The sequence below is a fragment of the Lathyrus oleraceus genome, chromosome 7, assembly GCF_024323335.1.
Source record: "Lathyrus oleraceus cultivar Zhongwan6 chromosome 7, CAAS_Psat_ZW6_1.0, whole genome shotgun sequence".
Lineage (NCBI taxonomy): Eukaryota > Viridiplantae > Streptophyta > Magnoliopsida > Fabales > Fabaceae > Lathyrus > Lathyrus oleraceus.
The window spans coordinates 532447013-532467638 of NC_066585.1; the positions used below are offsets into that span (position 1 = coordinate 532447013).

The window sequence follows — 20626 nt, forward strand, 5'->3', positions numbered from 1 at the left end:
CTTAAAATTTAAATTATTATTTTATTCAACACAAACTTTTAATTGTGGTAACCTTGTTAATAGAAGATCCTTACCCTATTGTGGATTATGTTAATAGAAGAAAATTAATATGATTGACCTATTATGAAAAGAAAAAAAAATTGAATTGAAATAATAGATTGTTTTTGGATGAGATAATTGAAAACTTTTAAGAAATTCAAAATTTTAAAGTAATGCATCCGATATATTGATAATATAAAAAAATTTACACTGAAAAATGCATAGTAATTAATCTTAAAAAAATTTTAAGTAAAAAATATTTTTAAATGAGTTTTTGTTTTTCTTTAGATTTTAAAAATTATTTAATAAAATTAATTTTAAAAATAGTTTTGAAAAAAATATATTTGATAATCTTAGTTTATAAAATTGTTTTTAAATTGTATAATATTATAAAGTTGTGTATCAATTTTTTTGTTTTTTCTTTCTTTTTAATTTCTAAATCTAAAAACTAAAAAGCAAAGATGGTTAGATTTGGTTTTAGAAAATTATTTTTTTATTTTTAAAAATTATAAAATTTGTTTGGTAATTTAATTTTATATAATTATTTTTGAAAGCTATTCTCTATTTTTGAGAGTTTTAAAATCTATAGATTTTCAAAGTTTTTTATTTTAGTTTTTAGTTTTGAAATTTTTTCTCAAAAAGAATAAAGAAAAGTAGTATACTTAAAAAATTTCTTCAAATAATCTTTTATAAAATTGATTTACAAAATATTTTTTTAAAATATAAAATCTAAAATTTAATTTGACTCGTTTAATTTGGTTTTATAAAATTCGTTTTTAGTTTTTAAAATTTAAAATCATAAAATTTGTTTGATAGTCTAATTTTACAAAAATTATTTTTGAAAATTATTTTCTATCTAAGAGTTTTGAAAATAAAATAACTAAAAAAGATTTTAGAGATTTTTTATTTTGGTTTTAGTTTTAAAAATTAAGAATAAAAAAAACAAGAAAAATAGTACATTTTTAATTAATGGCAAATTTGTAATACTTTCAATTTTAAAACCGACTGTAAAAGTTAGATTACTATTTTATAAAATTAATTTATAAAATAATTTTAAAAAAAATTAAAAACAAAAACTCATTTAAACAGTTCATAAAACTTATAACGGACTCTTTAAAAACTAAAATAATTACCATCTATTTTAGTTTTATAATTTTTAAAAATGTTAATAATTTTTAAAAATAGTTTTATAAAATTAACTATCAAATAAGTTTTATTATTTTCAAATTCTAAAATTAAAAAACAGTATTTGAAAATCAAATCAAAAGACTTTTACTATTATAAATTATTTTTTTAATTTAAATCAAAGACCAATTTACAACTTTAATTACTTTACTGTTTTTAACATCCAAATGAATATATAATTAGTTATCGACCCAAATAAATATTTTATTTATAGAGTATAAAATATTAAATTTATAAGAAAATATTAAATTTATAAAAAAATAATAAATTATTAATATTTATAAAAAAATAAAACCTAAAAACTAAAGGTAAAAAACAACTTAACATAATTTTCATTTAAAAAAAAGTAATCTAGTTAAACTTAGAAAGAAGTAGTACAGAGCGGAAAAACACAACGGAGAAACAAACGACGACAACAACGGTTTACAAATACGCTAAACAAATTAAAACTTTTGAAATCAAAGATATGTTTCTCTGTTCTTTTTTTAATATTTTTCTAAAATCAAAATGTCAAGCAGATGTCGATGACAATAGAAGTGTTCCCCTACTACCATTACAGACTAGGCTAGTTATAGATTGTGTAGCAAAATTTGTTTGTTGATTTCTTAGACTAGCTTTAACGCTGGATTTTGTGTCGTTCTTCCCTTGGATCGTCAGCCAGGCACATCACATGTTGCAGCTAGCATGGCAAACGGTGAAGAGAGAGCAACGGAAACCATGCATGCATTTTTCTTTCTTTTTTTAATGAAAACTAGCCGTTCAACGGCTAGTTGCTTTCTTTTTCAATTTATTTTTTTATAAATATAGTTTATATCTAAAAATTTGACCAACACAAATTTTCTCTCACTCTTATTTTCTCTTCAATTTGAAATTTCTCTCTCACAATTTCATCATTTTATTCTTAAATTTTTAATTTTTTTCAACAATTTATTCTCAAATGGATCCTAATCATTTTCATTATCAACAAGCTTTCTTCAATTACATGTAAAATTATCAAAATCATAATCCTCAAAATGCTCAAATTCCATCGGTGCCAACAAATCCCGCCATATTTCTTCCGTCACCAAACAATCCAAATATGTTTCCTAGACCTCAAATGAATTCTAATAGTATGGAATTCTCTACTCAAGTTCCACCATTTTCTACTCAAGTTGGTACCGAAAAAGAAGAAAGGGTTGTCGTTAAAAAAAAAATCTCGAGAGCAATTTACAAGGGATGAGGATATACTACTTATCCAATCATGGCTCAATATTTCAAAGGATTCAGTTGTGGGGGTTGATCAAAAGGCTGAGAGTTTTTGGTTAAGAATCGCTGCTAGTTATAATCAATATCGTGGGCAATCGCGGGAAAAGTCAAGGGGACAATTAAAATGTCGATGGCATCGAATAAATGGCATGGTTCAAAAATTTGTTGGGTGTTACAAAAATGTTGTTAGAGGAAAGAAAAGTGGGACATCGGAGTTGGATATCATGTCAGATGCACATGCTTTTTTTGCTCAGGATCAAGGTATAACATTCAATCTTGAGTACGCATGGCGATTGTTAAAAGATGAAGCTAAATGGTGCATCGTCGGAGAATCGATTGGAAGTTCTTCAAAAATAACAAATACTTCTGCTAGTAGGGCATCATCGGAGAACCCAAATACAACTTCAAGTTATGAGTTTAACTCATCATCACCAATGGAGCGTCCAATGGGACAAAAAGCAGCAAAAAGGAAGGGTAAGGCATCGGAAATTCCAAATGCAACGCAAGATGCAAGGAATAAAAGAGCATAATGCATGGAAAGACTTGCACAATGTAAGGAGGACGAGATAGAATTAAAGGTAATATAAATCATGATGAAGGACACTTCTACTATGAGCGATAGTCAACGAGATATTCATGAAAAATATTGTAATAAGATGAAAAAAAATATGGAATGTAGTTAATATCACTTATGTAAAATGGTCATTAGTACCACTTTATTTTATCAACACCTATGTAAAATGGTCATTAGTACCACTTTATTTTATCAACACCTGTGTAAAATGGTCATTAGTACCACTTTAAATTAAACTAGTTGTTATTCAAACTAGCCGTTATTCAAACCATTATATATACTACCACTTATGTCATTATTTTATCATTCTCATATTTACCACATATCTCTCATTTTTCTCTCATTCTTTACTAACTACAATGGATTCAGACAATTCAGATAATAACGATCAAGAATTTTGGGCGTTGGTTGAAGAAGAATTTATGGACGACAGTGATGAAGAACAACAGCTTCAGAATTCTGGGAGTTCTTCTAGGCGAAAGAGAAGAACAACTATAGATCGAGGTCGTGAAGAAGGACACAACCAATTATTCAATGACTACTTATCGGAAAACCCAGTATACACAGATGTTCAATTCCAAAGAAGGTTAAGAATGCATAGGCATGTATTTCTTCTAATTGTAGATGCCCTTGGCAATTATGATGAATATTTCCAAATGAGGGTCGACGCAACTAGTAAAATGGGTCTTTCACCATTGCAGAAATGTACAGCTGTTATTCGTATGTTGGCGTATGGGTCTCCTGCTGACCTTGTAGACGAATATGTTTGAATCAGTGAAAGCACTTCAATTGAGTGCTTACAAAGATTTGTTAAGGGCGTGAATGTTGTATTTGGGGCTGAGTATTTGAGAAAACCTAACAACACTAATGTTGAACATCTTTTACAAATGGGAGAGTCATGTGGCTTTCCAGGTATGTTGGGTTCCATTGATTGTATGCATTGGGTATGGAAACATTGTCCTGTTGCATGGAAGGGACAGTTTTGTCGAGGTGATCATGGTAAGCCCACAATCATGCTTGAAGCAGTGGCATCACAAGACTTATGGATTTGGCATGCTTTCTTTGGTATTGCAGGTTCAAACAATGACATTAATGTGCTAAACCAATCCAACGTGTTTAATGATATTTTGGAAGGACATGCTCCCAATGTGCAATATACAATCAATGGGACACCATATAATATGGGATATTATTTAGCAGATGGTATATATCCTGAGTGGGCTACATTTGTCAAGACAATTTCAATGCCACAGGAAGAAAAGAAAAAATTATTTGCTCAACATCAAGAATCGGCTAGAAAAGATGTGGAGCGGGCATTTGGAGTGCTTCAATCTCGATTTGCAGTTATACGTGGCCCAGCGCGTGCTTGGCACATGGACACCATTAAGCATACTATATATGCCTGCATCATATTGTACAACATGATTGTGGAAGACGAACGACATACATATGGAGGTAATTTTGATTACTCTTATGATAATGTGGATATCAACAACTCAACAACGAAACATTTAGCGGCCCTCATCCGAATCTTGCAACAAGACTACAAAGAAGAGCAAGTATTCGTGAAAAACAAGTCCATCGTCAACTTCAAGGAGATCTAGTCGAGTATATTTGGGAACGTTTTGGACATGAAGATGATGAAATTTAAGTTTGATTAATTATGAGATGTTATTTATTTTTATTGTTTTTAATTATATATCATGTATTTGAGATTAATTTTAATTATCATTTTAAATTATAAGTTTAATTTGAATTTTATTTATTTTATATCAATTTTAATTTAAATAATTAAAATTATTATTTTAATTAATATAAAATTTAATATGAATAATATATTAATATATAAAGTAAAGTTGTGGGACCCAATATGAGTTCTTCAGAGTTGCATCATTGTAGTGAAAAACTGAATGAGTTGCTTCAAGTTGACGTGGCTTAATAGGTCCCACAAGGAACCCAAAAATGGGTTCACGGTTGGAGATGCTCTAACTTCAATAATTGGCGAAGGATGGTATAGATTTCATTGTTGCATGTGCTCGTATGATATCCCCCAGAAATAATATTGCCAACAACAAAGCACAACTCCACATGCTGCTATCTTCTTTATAGTTAATCTCCATGGTCACCATAGAATATATATATATATATAATATATATATATATATATATATATTATATATATATATAATATATATATATATATATATATATATATATATATATATATATATATATATATTATATTCCGTTAGAGAATCGGAAATGAATATTCTAACTTCATTTATAGTAGCATGGGGTGGACCTATAAGATTAACACTCCAACATACAAGTCAATTTAAGATTCAAAATGAGTATAATAAAAATTGAAGATTAGAGATTGTCTCTTGCTCTTAGCATGTGAATTGTGTTTATATTTTGGGTCGAGTATAGCGGATTTGGGATGGATTGAGTCTTTGATCTATTGGGCATTTGGTCGGTCCAGAACAATTGTCTCTAAGGCTTTGTCGGGAACTGAAGGAACCGTGGGAAGCCTTAGGTATCATTGATCAACCTTCATGTTGTGGTCCAATATGAAATGGAACTGAAACGTTTGGGAAGTTGTGATCATTTTTTTGAAAAAGTAATGAGGAACAGACACATTTAATATGGTCAATCACTAAAGCGCTTAGTCATACTTTCTGACACGTGAAGTGATGTGACCAATTATGGTACAATGCTGCTTGTAGAGTGCTTGAGTTCACTTTAGCTATGGGTGGCAAAACGGGCCCGGCCCGTTGGGCATGCCCGTTTTGTCTGCACTTTAGTGCGGGGCAGTCCAAGGATTTAGGCTCTCACCCTTTAATGTGTCCGCCCCTTCCTGTCCCGTTTTCTTCGCGGGCATGTGTATTTACATAATTTTTTGCATTTTTATGCTTAAAGAGAGTAGTGCTCGCGGACTTTCCCTGTCCTCACTTTTTTGCAGGGCAAACTTAAGTTTTAGGTCCACATCCTTAAATATGACCGCCCCGCCCCACCCCGTTTTTTTGCGGGCTTTTGCGGGACAGGCCTAAACGGAACGGGCATGCCCGTTTGCCACCCCTAACTTTAGCGTATATCAATGAGTGGAAAATTTAGTTATTGGTCTTGTGATTTATTTTCATAGCTCGTCTTGACCTTTCAGTTGTTGTTGCTTATAAGTTGAGTGTGTGGAAGTTTTCGCAACCTTTAGCTTTTAAGCTTAGAGTTACTTTCTAGAGAAACATCTTCGCTTCTTCTTCCCATTAGGTATAACTAGAAGTGATTCAATGTTTCACTTAAAGCTTTCGCCTTCTTCCACTGCTCCTACTTCATTAATCCAACATCACTAGGTACTCATCCAACTCTAGCTTTTATCTTTAACATTTCCTATTTTCTAGTCGGGGTGAGCGATAATACGATCGACCTAGTGAGCGATCTGAAGTTGAAACTTCATTTGCTTCTGCAATAGGGACATCTCCTGACTCTCATCATCCTCATCTTAATAGCGATCATTTACAACCAGAAATTATTACCTTATCTGATGATTATGATTCATAAAGGGTATATGGGAAAATTCCTTGGAGAAAGAAACTTCCTCTTCTAAGTTGTTAGACGCCCTTATATCAAATGTTGTAGGAGAAGAAAATCGCGTTGAAGTATCTATGCCCCCTCGCATCTTGTCGGAGTAAGAGGTATGAGCCAATTTGCAAAGGAGGGAATGTGCTATGAATTTCATTTAGCTTCGTCTATAAACTGGGGGTTGTGAGCCTGGCAACACTAAGGTGCTGGAGCACTTAAATCTTTGAAACCTATCGGATGCACCGAAGTATGTGCACTGGAGTAAGACTAGGTGGATGCAAAAGTAGTTGGCACTTCCTCGACTATGAGTATTTATGCCTTTTTTGAATTTGAGGTAGTCGTCCTGAAACATATAAAAGTTGTTCCTTTCCAGCTTCATCCGGAGTCATGGGAATACATAAGGGTCTTCCAACTATCCATCAAACACAAATTGTGGAATCCCTTTCTTAGCTTGTTTTGCGAGCTTTTCCATCTGAGGCATAATTCCCTAGACAATTTTTGTAATCAAGAGCTTATTTACTTTCATCCGATCAATAATTGGTTTAACCTCTTTACTATAAACTGGGGCGACTTCCCATGGCATTTTTTATTGGTTAAACCCATCATCCTCACGACTCACACTATTTTTTGCTACCTTCCTTCTAATTATCCTTGCTCCAACCAGGTTTTGTACCCAAAGTATTGGTCCAAGCTCTAACCGGTTTGCTCACTTCTATAGTACCAAGTCGGATTATCTTTTTCTAGACAAGGTGACAATAAAGTGGGGAATGCTCTCCTAGTTTCAAGGACTTGTCTATTACGGCGGGTTTGGCCCTAGCGAGGTTCCTTCTAGCAATGTGAGGAAATGAAGAATTGATACTCCTGTTATCTTAAGTTTTGTTAATATTGAGGAGTGAAGAAAGATCTTTGGTGAGAGCGAATTCTTCATGCTTTTGTTTTTATATGTGTAATTGCATTTTACAGATAAATTTTACAAAATAAGAAAGTTGAATATGTTCTACAACTTTACGAATGCTCAAGGAATTCGGGTTGTAATGAATATTGATGCTACCACTTATGTACTTTCCCTTTTGGCCAACATTGTTACAACTTCTCCCCGACATAGAGATTATTACTCCTACTCCCTAAGTGGACCAACTTATAGATGTTGCAACCATTTTATCACTAGGGAATTAACCCCTCCTCCGATTTCAACCAAGAGGGCTCGGGAGGAGGAACAACAGTCTCATCAGACCGAGTGTTCTCCAAAACGGACTCGGGTCGCTGAGGATGATGCTTCCAGGGAGGTAACTCCCTTCATAAAGATAATAGACGTCTTCTCTTCCCAACTTCCCCACACTCTTTAGGAGTTTGTTACTATTGTTTCAACGTCAAACTTATTCTTCGTCCAAAATCTCCATGAAGGGGATAAGATGGAATTGGCTTCTCAGATTGCTCATAATATGTTCAAAGTTGGTACAATTTTTTCTATTGTCTTTTCTAGACAGGGATATGTCTTTGCCCTTGGTCATCTTTCATAAAAAAAGGGATACTTGGAAATGGAAGGCCGAACCTATGGAGCTGAAGTGTCTTAATCTCCAAAAAGAGATTGTTGCACTACATGAGGAAGTTAAAGCTACTAATTCTTTGAAATAGGTTGCAGACAAACATGGTTTTCCTTCTGTTCTGGCGACTCGTGTGACTGGGCTGGAGGTATCCCTCGAGGATGCAGAAAAGTGATATAAGGTTGCTTCGGATTCTGTTGAGGAGAAGACTCACCAAGTGGAGGAGAAGACTGCTCTTGAGGTAACTCCAAGAGATGGTCTCGGTACCTCAACTCCAAATACCTCGACTTGACTTTCCTTTTGCTTTGTGTTATTTTATTTACTACAATGCTTACTAGGATTTTGGGCCTTGGTTGTAATAATATTTATTGTTTAATGAAAATATTTTACCTTGGTGATATAGTTGTCATTAAGTTATAACTTTTCGTATGTCTTTGCTTTATCATTATAGTTGTTTACAAATTGTTGTAACTCTAAGGCTTGCTTTTTTATCCTGTGAAGTCTTTATTCATTTTTAAGTTTATGTCAGGCCATCGACGTTCATCGGCTATGGAGAAATGTTTGTTTTGGGCTTAAGAGCCTCAATTGTCTGCTTTACAAAGGAAATAATGTATTTGATTGTAATGAGCCGACAAATGTGTCTCTGGAATTTTCCTGCTTTTTGCAACTTTGTGCATTGAATGATGTTTTATAATACTTTCGTTTATTATACTTGCTCGTTGTATTTAGCATTTTCTATAGTAGAATACAGATGTGTATATCACATTTAGAGAATTTCTTGCATTCCCTTGGGTGAGGCATGAGATCGACAAATTCGATGTCATGCGATCGTACTTTGTATTGTGCTTTGTGTCATAGAGGATCGATCCCTGGCTAAGGGTAGGATCCCAATCCCTACAATTGAGGCTTGGCTCGGGTCGAGCTGGATGTAACACCATGTTATTCTAACTTATTTATTTAATTGAAATTGTGTGTATTTAATTATTTAAATCGATATCTATGTACATTGAGTGGTGTTTGAGTGGTTAGTAGTAGTATTTGATGCTTTGAATTGGTAGTGTATGATTCTAGTTATTTAAATAATAACATGATTAATAATATCATAATAGTGAAAATTTTAATAATTAGACTCTAGTGATTTTATTGAATTTGTTGGAATAAAAATAGTATAGAGAAATGGAGAATAACATTAGTGGTATTTTTATTTAAAATAAATTACAGATAAGAAGGCATTTTGGAGAATAAATGAATAAGTAGGGCAAGGTTGGAAGTCACTAAATGAGGTAGATTATGTTACTAATAAAAAGGTTAGTAAGAGGGTTTGGGGAACTTTTCTATGTAAAACAGAATTTTGGTGGAAAGAGGAAGAGATAATGGCTGTGGCATAGGAAGAACATCCATTGGAAGAGCTTTAAGGAGTTTTGCTCAAAAATCTTAGGTAAGGGGAGATTACTCCTAATATGGTGTAGATTGCATGAATTGGGTATAGGGAAGTCCTTAATCCTTTTAGGTTTTTATATCTTTTTCTCTTTTGTTGAATGAATGATGAACATTGTATAAATCTCATGATAACATGACTTGTATGATGTATGATATGAAATTTGTGTACTATTTTGCTGCATAATTTATGTGTTCTTGTAGATTGGATTGATTTTGAAATGGGTCTTAGACCCATGTCTTGATCTAACCTAACACCCCTTAGTTATTTATTACACCCATTCCACTAATTTTCTTTTATTCTTTTCATTTAATTGATTGGGAATCAATTCGAGATTTGATTTAAATTATTAATAATGTAAATATTAAATAATTAAAAAGTTTTGTATTTCATATCTCATTAAAAAAATTAAATCATTTTCAAATAAAAAAAATGATTAACATCAAGTCAATTTTCGAGTTTAATAAAAAATGCTTTGAAAAGCTTTTTCCCAATAAAACTGGTTGAAAAAGGAATGGAGGTTGCACATCCTTCTACTCCTCGAATAAACGAGTGGTGGGCATGCGCTTCATTGCTCGAACGTTCGTCTTCCAAATAAAACACTTTAATCAAATTTGGATGAAAAAGGAATGTGGGATGCAAGTAACACCCTAAACCCTCAAATATGATTTATAAGATAGTCCGGAAAATATGAAGATTTCAAGGGTGTCACATTAACTACCATTTTATCATCAAAAGGCGGAAACTCAAAAACATAAAATTAACAACATAATTTTCAAATAACTTACAGTAATAAAACATAGCAAGGTAGTTTATTCAACACAACTTAAAAATATAGCAAAACTCAACCCGATGTTACATTATTATAGCGACACCGGATATAAAACTAAACAACCGACACAGATACGACGAACATCAACAAAACAAAATAGCAAAGAGGCCAACTACGCCATCCTTAGTAACCAATAACTAATCACTCCTCATCCTGAATATGGGAATCACCTGTATCAAATGCACCAGTAGGGAACATAGAAATAAGAAAGGGGTGAGAATACATTCCATAAGTTTAATGGTATATAAATAGCAAGGATAATCCACATCAACATATAATGATTCTCCACAATGTACAACATACAATCGTTATACAATGCATAATTCCTCTACTCTCATGCATGTGGTACCATCCTACAACCTTTGACTGAAGTCCTACATCGTTGATATCAGATTTACATTACCGAGGGATCCTCAACACTTGACCAAAGTCCTACAACACTAGACTGAAGTTCTAATTTAACCTCCGATATACATGATGCATGATGCTACAAACGAATGCAAACAATCTACATATGAACCTCCTTCTCCCATTATCAATTGTCAATCACAATACTAGACTGAAGTCCTTCAACATTAAACCAAAGTCCTACAACGTTGGTTCTTTCAAACATATACAACAAACTTATCCACATAACAATCCCTGCCTTTTGGGGCTAATATATCAACATTGGTTCTCTCAAACCTAAATATATCAGCACATCAATTACTGCATGTTAAGGCTAATATGCCGACACTGGTTCTTCCGAACCTCAGAGTATTAACATAGTCATTAATAGTACATCAATATATCACATTGACACTAGACTTGCACCATAACCTTAACAACTTAATTCATATACACAATATCAAGACATTAGACTAAAGTCATAAACTTTAACAACTTGATTTGCATACTAGAAAGGATTGATCACATATAAACTATAGGCAATTTTACACGTAATGAATATTACTTCTAATACAACTGTATTACTATAAATTTACAAAACTCTTACTATACAAATATCCTTCCATGAACTATAACATTGCAACCTAACTTAAGGCCACATGTCAATTTTATAATTTGTTAAACAATTTTTAAACATAGTGTGCTACTAAAAAAATACATGAAACACTAAATATACTTCCGATCTTAAGGTGCATAATTCCATGAACTTTGATTAAAGAATTTTAATAATATACTATTTGATAATATTTTGTTAACATGTACACACCACAACTACATAGTCATCATAATACCTCACTACACAATTTTACACTTCATGATTGCATCCAGATTACACATTAAACACACAACTGTTGTCATCATTCCATCACAAGTTGTAATCCTCTACAATTGTAACATGGAATGTGTCGACACACCTAGCGTAGCTCCCTATGACCTAATCGTTACATTATATTAATTACTAAGTATGCAATCTTAATAGCATAACAGATATTGCTTATGTACGTGACACATAGTCATCACATCTCAAACAACACTTATCAAATATTATTAAATATATAGTTTAGTTATAACTACATAACTCATACATACATGCATACATATAATTGGTTATCACATACATGCATACATATAATTGGTTATCACACAATATTATAACAACAATTTATATGCATACATATAATTGGTTATCACACAATATTATAACAACAATTTATATGCATACATATACTAGTAGAAAACTATAAGAAACCTATTGATAGGCACACAACACTGCTCCAATTTTACACGCATTTAAGAACAATACATAAAATTTCACCTCATCACAACATATGTTAGATGCTTCATATGCAAGACACGTGCAATAGTATGAGTATTAATACAACACACCAAACTATCACAATTAATCACATAACCTAATAGGGGTTAAGGGAAACCCCAATATCACATTTCCAAAATACTAATTAGAGAACAATCCCCCCTACTTGATAAAGTCGAATCTTCAACTCTTTGGATGGAAGCTCTTCCTCTCCTAGGGTTTTGCTCTAATTCTTCTCCTTTTACTCTAGTGACACGTTAAAAGTTCGCCTAACCCTTTTATAAAATTAGGTCTTTATCTTATTTCCTTTATTTACACTAATTTCCTTATTTATTTCTAATCTCAATTATTTAGCCTTTTAATTCTAAATAATTGCCAAATCCCATATTTTGTTATTGTTATATTTTATATATTTAATAAGCTCTATTTTTATTTAATAAAACCTCAATAATAATACCAATTAAATCACACGATACCCCGAAAATTCAAATAAGTATCTAATAAAATTTTATTAATTCTAATAGAAATTCGAGGTGTTACAATGTATATCCTTCTGCTCCTCGAATAAACAAGTGGTAGGTGCACGCCTCACTACTTCGAATATTCGTCTTTCGCGAACAACTTTCAAAGTTTTAAACTTGGATGAAAAGGGAATAGAGAATGCACATTCTTCTGCCCTTCGAATAAATGAATGGTTGGCGTACACTTCATTGCTCGAGTACTCGTCATCCACCTAATAATCTCAACTCATCAAACCTACATTTTCCGACCTAGCACAACCACTAATTTTTTTACAAATGGATGATGTTTTATCCATTCTACCATGATACAAACAAACTCGTAAGCCTCCCACGTGCGAGTATACAAACATTGTTTAACCTCTAGAATGCGACCTAAACATCGTTCACAAAAATTAACAAACCAACAAACATTTTCTACCTAGAACTATGCAACTTTGAGTTCCCCGTCGCACCTGAGAATATGTAGGAGCGAGATTCAACGTCTCGTCAAACACTTCAATAAAAAAAATCTATTTTTAGTCCGTTTTATTTGTTTTTTGTTAATATTTTTAAATCCTAATTAGAGACCCAAACAATTTTAAGTCACTCTTATTCGCAAAACTAATTAAACGATTCCCGTTGGACAACAGAGATATGGGGTGCTAATACCTTCCTTGTGTATAATCAACTCCTAAACCTGAATTTGATTGCGACAACCATATTTTTTTTAAATATTTTATCGACGTTTACCTTTTAAAAGTAAAACTTCGGTGGCGACTCTTGTTGATTTTTGAGCGTTCGTACGCTCAAGTATTTTTTGCACCGTGACAAGTATGTCACCCATAATCAATCATAACCATTTAATTTATTTATTATTAAATCAAGGGTAATTTTAATATTTCACCATGATGAAGATATAAGTTTAGTTCACCATGGTATTCTTCATCTATGTTAATATATTAACTAACATACTTTCATGATATTATATTAAAAGGATAAATATGTCAAGGGTGGGGTGGAAAACGAGAATGCCTGTCCCATTTAGATTCGTCCTGTAAAAGCCAGCAAAAAATGAGGCGAGGTGGGGCATGCATAATTGAGAGTGATGACCTAAAATATTAGCTCGCCTCGTAAAAAATTATATTAATTCCCGCGCTCACATAAGCTCGCAAAAAAATGGAGCGAGCGGGACAATCACATTAAAAGGTGCATACTTAAACCCTTGGGCACCCCCGCACATTGAATAGTAGGTCACCCATAATCAATCATAACCATTGAATTTATTTATTATTAAATAAATGGTAATTTTAATAGTTCATCATGATTAGGAAATAAGTTTAGTTCACCCTGTATCCTTCACCTATGTTAATATATTAAGTAATATACTTTTTATGATATTATATTAAAAGGTTAAATATGTCAATGGTATGGATGACAAACGGGCATGCACATCCTATTTAGATCTGTCCCGCAAAAGTCAACAAAAAAACGAGGTAGGGCGGACAAACGGGCATGCACATCCTATTTAGATCTATCCCACGGATGTTCATTGAGAAACATGTAGATTCATACATGCTTATATGGGCATGCCGAAGCGACATCTGTTAACAATTGGGTTGAAATGAATTTGTAACTGACAAGCTACTTGTTTCGAGGGATTTACTTGTGTTTGTAAAAGCAAAAAACAATTATCTTCATGTTGGAATTCGAAGATCTAAAAAGCGAAATGATTGCATATTTAACTTTTCATCAAAGAGGAAACATGGTAGTGAAACTAGAAATCATTTAGGACCACCATAAGGAGAACTTGCCTCGTCTTTAGGAAATGAATTGAGAATAAGTGATAACATGTTTGAATTGCATTGTGATGTATGAAATGAGACCCAACCAGCGAGACACATTTCAAAAGGTTGTTTCTAATTTTGTAATAACTAAAAATTAATAATACATACTCTCCAAATCAATATTCAGAGACTGCCTTTTTGACATCATAATCCACTCCCACTACTCAATTCAAAACTTGAAACATAACGATTGACAAAGACAAAATTCTATGTCTTTATGTCTATAAATAAACTAAAGTATACTACAATTTTGTTTTTAGATCAAAAAATTTAGACTAGAGGAAATTGTGTTTTAATTTTTAGAGATTGAATTTGCTAGAGACTAGCTACGATTTTTGCTTCAGATTAACTACCATTTATGAGTTCAATTATGAAAAACAATCTTAGTCATGTGGCATGTCACGTCAACATCTTTGTCACACTAGCACTGCTACGTATACGTCCAATCATAAAAAAAAATTCAAGAGGTGTGTCAAATTAGCTTCTATTAAGAACATTGACACAGAAAAATAAAAGTGTGTACGAAAAATATTAGGAGAACCGTTACAAAAAATTTCAAAAGACTAAAATGAAATTATAGTGTATTTATGGAGACCAAAAATATATTTAATGATATATTAAAATACTAGTTAAAAAGATAAATATTTTATTTGTTCAATTTAAAGAGGTGAAAAATTCAACAATTATGCAACTAAATAAATAAAATGCATATGCAAGAATAAAAAATGTATAATAATATAAGAATTTAATTGAAATACACTGACAGTGTAAAATGATTTTACACAGTCAGTTAATCGGTTAGATATTGAATTTTTTTTTACTTTTATTTAAAAAATCTATAAAGTAATGCAAACGGGTGATGGTGATGAATCGACAATGTAAATTTTTTTACACTGACAATATATAGTAATTAATCTCATAATATAAATAATTACATTAATTTAAATAAATAACATATATATAATAATAAACTCATTAATAAATTTGAAAATAAAATATATTTTTAATCTTTTATGTTTCAATCTTTAATTATCTTATCATTTACTAATAATATGAATATATTTATATCATTCATCTATATAGTTATTAAAAATAAATTATTATTAGTTATAAATATTTACAAATAGGTATGTAGCACGCATAAAATAATTTGTAAACAAAAATATTAATATTTTTTATCGACTTCAAGATTCAATAAAGATCATTCTATTTAAGATTTTTATTTTAAAAAATTGTAAGAAATGTAGTTACTATTTAAGATTTTTTTATACGAAATATTTTGTAGTTATTATTTCATATATTTAAGATCTTGCAGCTATTTTCCAACTTTCAATTCCCACTTTCCAATTGTTCAAAAATCAGTTGACTCGCCGTATTAGTTTTAATTAATTAATTCAATTACCATCAACTATAGTAAAACAATGGACTCAATTTAATGATTTTGTTTAAAAAAATTTATGCATCCTATAATAGCTGCCGACTGAATTTGTCTTTTCAACTGCGACCAATTTCTACAAAAAGAGTGAAAAAGGACAACCTGTTTGACCAATTGACTAAAAGTACTACATGAAATTGGGCCCACTTTGACACATGATTAAGGTAGCTATTTTTTTTTATTTAAATATTTGTACAGTATTTTATTGTGCAATGTGATAGTTTAGTTATAAATCACAAACCAATCTGACCTAACCGAATCAACTGAATTGAAAACTATGGGGCCCAAACCTCGCTTTCAAATAGATTTACAAAGACGGAATCGATTCATTCAAATCAATCTGAATAAATATTGCATTTTTATTTTTTCAAAGTGTGGTAGAATAGTAAATTTTTATTTTTATATATTCTTTCAAGTAAGATTTTAGTATTACATTTACTTTCATTTTTTGTTAAATTTGGAAGAATATATATTTTGAATTTTTCAAGATATAATTTAGACATATTTACTAAATAATTAATTTAAATTGGAAGTATAATGTAATATGCATTTGAGTTTAATTGAATTTAAAAGTGATTTTTTTTATAATCAAATAAATTATATGAATATTATAATATCATTTTCAATACTGCTTAAATTAAATATTTGACATATTTTTAATTGAAAATTTGAAATTTCTGTAAAAATAAATTATATTTTGTTAAGATTAAATAATATTATTACGCATAAAAATGGATAAACCTAATAATCTGAATAAACCGACCAAAATAATCTGTAAACGTCAAAATCCATTTGAAGAATGGACAGAAATATGTCTAATTTATTTAACTGTAGTTTCGAGTGAAATTTTTTAGCTCAAACCCCATCTCAGCAGTCTGATGTCCACCTGTAAATAGAGTTGTTCATAACTGAACCAACTCAATAGAAAATCGTAAATCAAATCAAATCGAAATTGCAAAAAACCACATTTGCTTGGTATGTATTTGAGTTATTTTTTAACACAACCACGCGGTTCAGTTTGGTTTGCGGTTTGTATTTTGTTAACCGAACTAAATCAAACCAAACTGCATTATGTTACAACCCAAACTTCATTTATCTCACATTCAATCCAATATCAAAACATATTATGCCTTAACCTTACAAGTACAAATAATTTTCTGTTACTCGCCGTTAGGATTTTAGTTTCAACATTCTCATATCTCTCCTAATAGTATTTTGCCTCTTCTACTCTAATATCATTTTTCTTATGTTTTTACTTTTTCATCTTCTTATTTTTATATTATTATTTTCACTTTCAATTACATTTTTATCACAGATTTCTTCTCTAATCTCACATTTCTTTTGTTCTTTCTTTTTTATTTTATTTAATCTTTCATCTCCTATATTTTTTCTGTTTTATTATAATATTTTTGATATTATTTTATGCTAAAATTTATGTTTTTTATTTTATTTTTGTCTAATCAGATTTTTGTATATTAGATGAAAAGTTTTTCTAAATATAATGAGTTTTAATGTTATTTGGTAATGTATGAATGGTTAAAAACAAAGTTATGTTTTTTTATATAGGTGTATTTATGACTCAATAATTTTTTTTTGTAAAAAACCGAACCATTAGAACAAAATCAAACTTTATTAATTTTGTTTGATTTTGTTTGATTTTATTTTTAAAAGTCAATCAAACCAAATTAAACCGCATTTTTTTCTCTTATATTTCAAATGATTTTTAACATCAAAATCATTTTAACTGCACATTAAATACCCCGAGTATAGATTCAACTTACAAAGACTTTCGTACATGAAATAAGGAAACTCACGTTCCCCGACTAATGATTAGCTTATTTTAAATTTTCTTTCATTGTCATTGAATTCATTTATATATAAAATATTGATTTATTTGTACTTTTCATCTCTTTATTTTCAACTTCTTCCCCATTATTTCTTTCATTTAAATGTTACATTTTTTTTATGATTTTACAGTTGAATTGATCATATGATTTACATAAATGAAATTTTACTTTATTTGTAATTATTTTTATTTTAATAATAATATAAATTAAGTTAAATTATAATTTTGGTCCCTTCCTCTATTTTATCTGATTTATAAAATTAATTTCATATCTTAAATTTAAACAGTTTTGATCCCCTATATTAAATTCAAACAGTTTTAGTCTCTGTCTTATATTTTTTCAAAATCGATGAAATTTTCAGTTTTTAAACTTATTTTTAGCTATAAAATTCAATAATAGATTTATATACGATGATTTGTCATATTTTATAAATAACTTGTCATTTAAAAAATAAAAACATCATTAATTTTATGTGTAAAAGTATGAGAGGAGGGTCAAAACTACTTAAATTTAAAATAAGGAGATCAAAATTATTTAAATTTAAAATAGGGGGATCAATTTCGTGAATCAGGTAAAATAAGGAGATTAAAATTATTATTAAGTCTACAAAGTATTACATTAAAAAAATTAAATTAAAAAAATTGTCATAAAATAATCATATTAAAATTAATTTAATTTGTTTCTTTTAATTGGATATACCGAAGACTTTTGTTTCTTAAAATTGGTAACAAAATTGAAACATCTGTTTTCTATCAACTAGGGCCCCGTTTATTTTGGCTTTTTTTAAAAATGATTTTTATAGTGTTATATATTTTAGTGTAAAAAAAATTTACAAAGAAACTTTTCATAAAAGCTTCAAATGAAAATTTTGTTTGAATAGTTATTCTTAAAATGTTATTTTAGGTACTTTATCATTTTATCGAAACTTTTTTTGGATATCAAAATTTTAAAAAATCACTTAATTTTGAAGCTATTTCAAATAGCTTTTTCTAAAAATCATTTTTGAGATACAATTTTTTTTTTAAATTGTGATTTTGATTATGTTTTGATCTTCAATAATATATATTTATGTTATACAATGAACAATTTAATTTTTTAATATATAAAAAATAAATTTAGAAAAACTTGTAATATTTTGAAAAACATTTTTATAAAATCCATTTTCAAAAATATAAAAAAAAAATCTATTTTTTTAAGGCTAAAACAAACTGGCCCTAGATATATTCAAGGCCCTCTGTTTTCTTTTCTAAAAATGGTAATAAAATTGAAGCATTAAGTTTGTTTTTGTTCGAAATCGTTTATTGTTTGATTATTTCAATTTACTTTGAGTTTCTCATTTCAACTCAATTTTGGATATCCACATTTTCGAATACATAAATAAATAAAAAGTCAATGAAGCTATTCATAAGATTTATACAAATACATAAGTTATTATTTTTGTCGAAAGATAATGAGGTGGGAGAATAACAAACTCATTGTTCATAATCTAGCACAAATACTTGTAGGAGTAAATGTATTGCGCTATGTGTAACACCCCAATTAAAATAAGATAATTATTTAATTTAAATTAATATTTTTTTATTAATTTAATTGAATAATTGGAATTTGGGATTATTATTACTATTATTTTGGAATAATAATTATTGGGATAATTATTTATTGGAAAATATATATAAGTTGGAATTAAGGAAAAAGTCCCATTTTGGAGTAAAAAGGTTTTTACGTGAAAAACAGAGAAGCGATCGTGAAAGAGGAAAAGGGCAAAGGCAGAGCAAGAGGAAGAAGGTTGGAGAAGAGAAGAGCTTGAAGCTTGAGATTTGCCGGATTAACTCAGGTAAGGGGGGTTTATCATCGGTTAAAGGGTATTATATGATAATATGTACTGGGTAGTGATAACCATTGTTTTATCTCTGATTAGATTGATGTATGATGAATTTGTGAAATAGTGGATGAATGAAATTGGATGATAATTGAAAAGGAATTCGTAGAAATTTAACATCTATGCACATAACAGCCAGTGGATGAATGAAATTAGATGATAATTGAAAGGGAATTCGTAGAAATTTAACATCTATGCACATAACAGCCAAATGACGTTCGCCATTATGCCTTCGGCGTTCGCCGTTTGGGTTTTTTTTTCAGAATAAGAGCGTTTAACGCTAATGGCGTTCGCCATTAGCCTAATGGCGTTCGCCATATCAGTTTGACAGACAGTTTTTCCAGAATGAGAGCGTGTAACGCTAATGGCGTTCGCCATTAGCCTAATGGCGTTCGCCATATCAGTTTGAAGGGCAGATTTCGCGTTTTAAACTCCCAGATGTGATATCGTGGTAATGTTGTTGTTGTTTTTTGGGTCTTGAGTAGTATAGGCATTAGTAGAGTGTGCTAATACTGTTTTTGATTATGTGGCATGATATGATATGCTTATGTGATAATATACTGATGATGTGTGATGGTATGCATGATGCTGTGAATGTATCAGTTATGTGTGCACTTGTGAATAGACTGTTTTATGGCTTAGAGTGTGAGCATATGTCTATTCTTGAATTGTTGTTGATGATGTAGCATGGCTAGGTGATTAGCATGCATATTGTGGCCTTTATGGTGGTAGCTAATTCCCATTGTGAGGAATTAGTGAGTTAGTCATTATGGATTGTTGTCGATGTTTGCATGCTAGGTGAATTAGCGTGCATAGCATAGCCCTTGAGGGGTGGTAGCTAATTCCCGTGGTGAGGAATTAGTGAGTGAGTCACTAGGTCTCAAATGAGTGGGACTAGTTGGACTTGGTAGCCGTGCCTGGATTTG

The 20626-nt window shown here is 30.5% G+C and overlaps 2 pseudogenes; both read left to right on the forward strand.

Moving 5' to 3' along the window:
* Nucleotides 1-2161: 2161 nt before the first annotated feature.
* On the forward strand, nt 2162-3152 carry LOC127104821 (glutathione S-transferase T3-like; annotated as a pseudogene).
* Nucleotides 3153-3402: 250 nt separating this feature from the next.
* On the forward strand, nt 3403-4647 carry LOC127104822 (uncharacterized; annotated as a pseudogene).
* The last annotated feature ends 15979 nt before the right edge of the window (nt 4648-20626 follow it).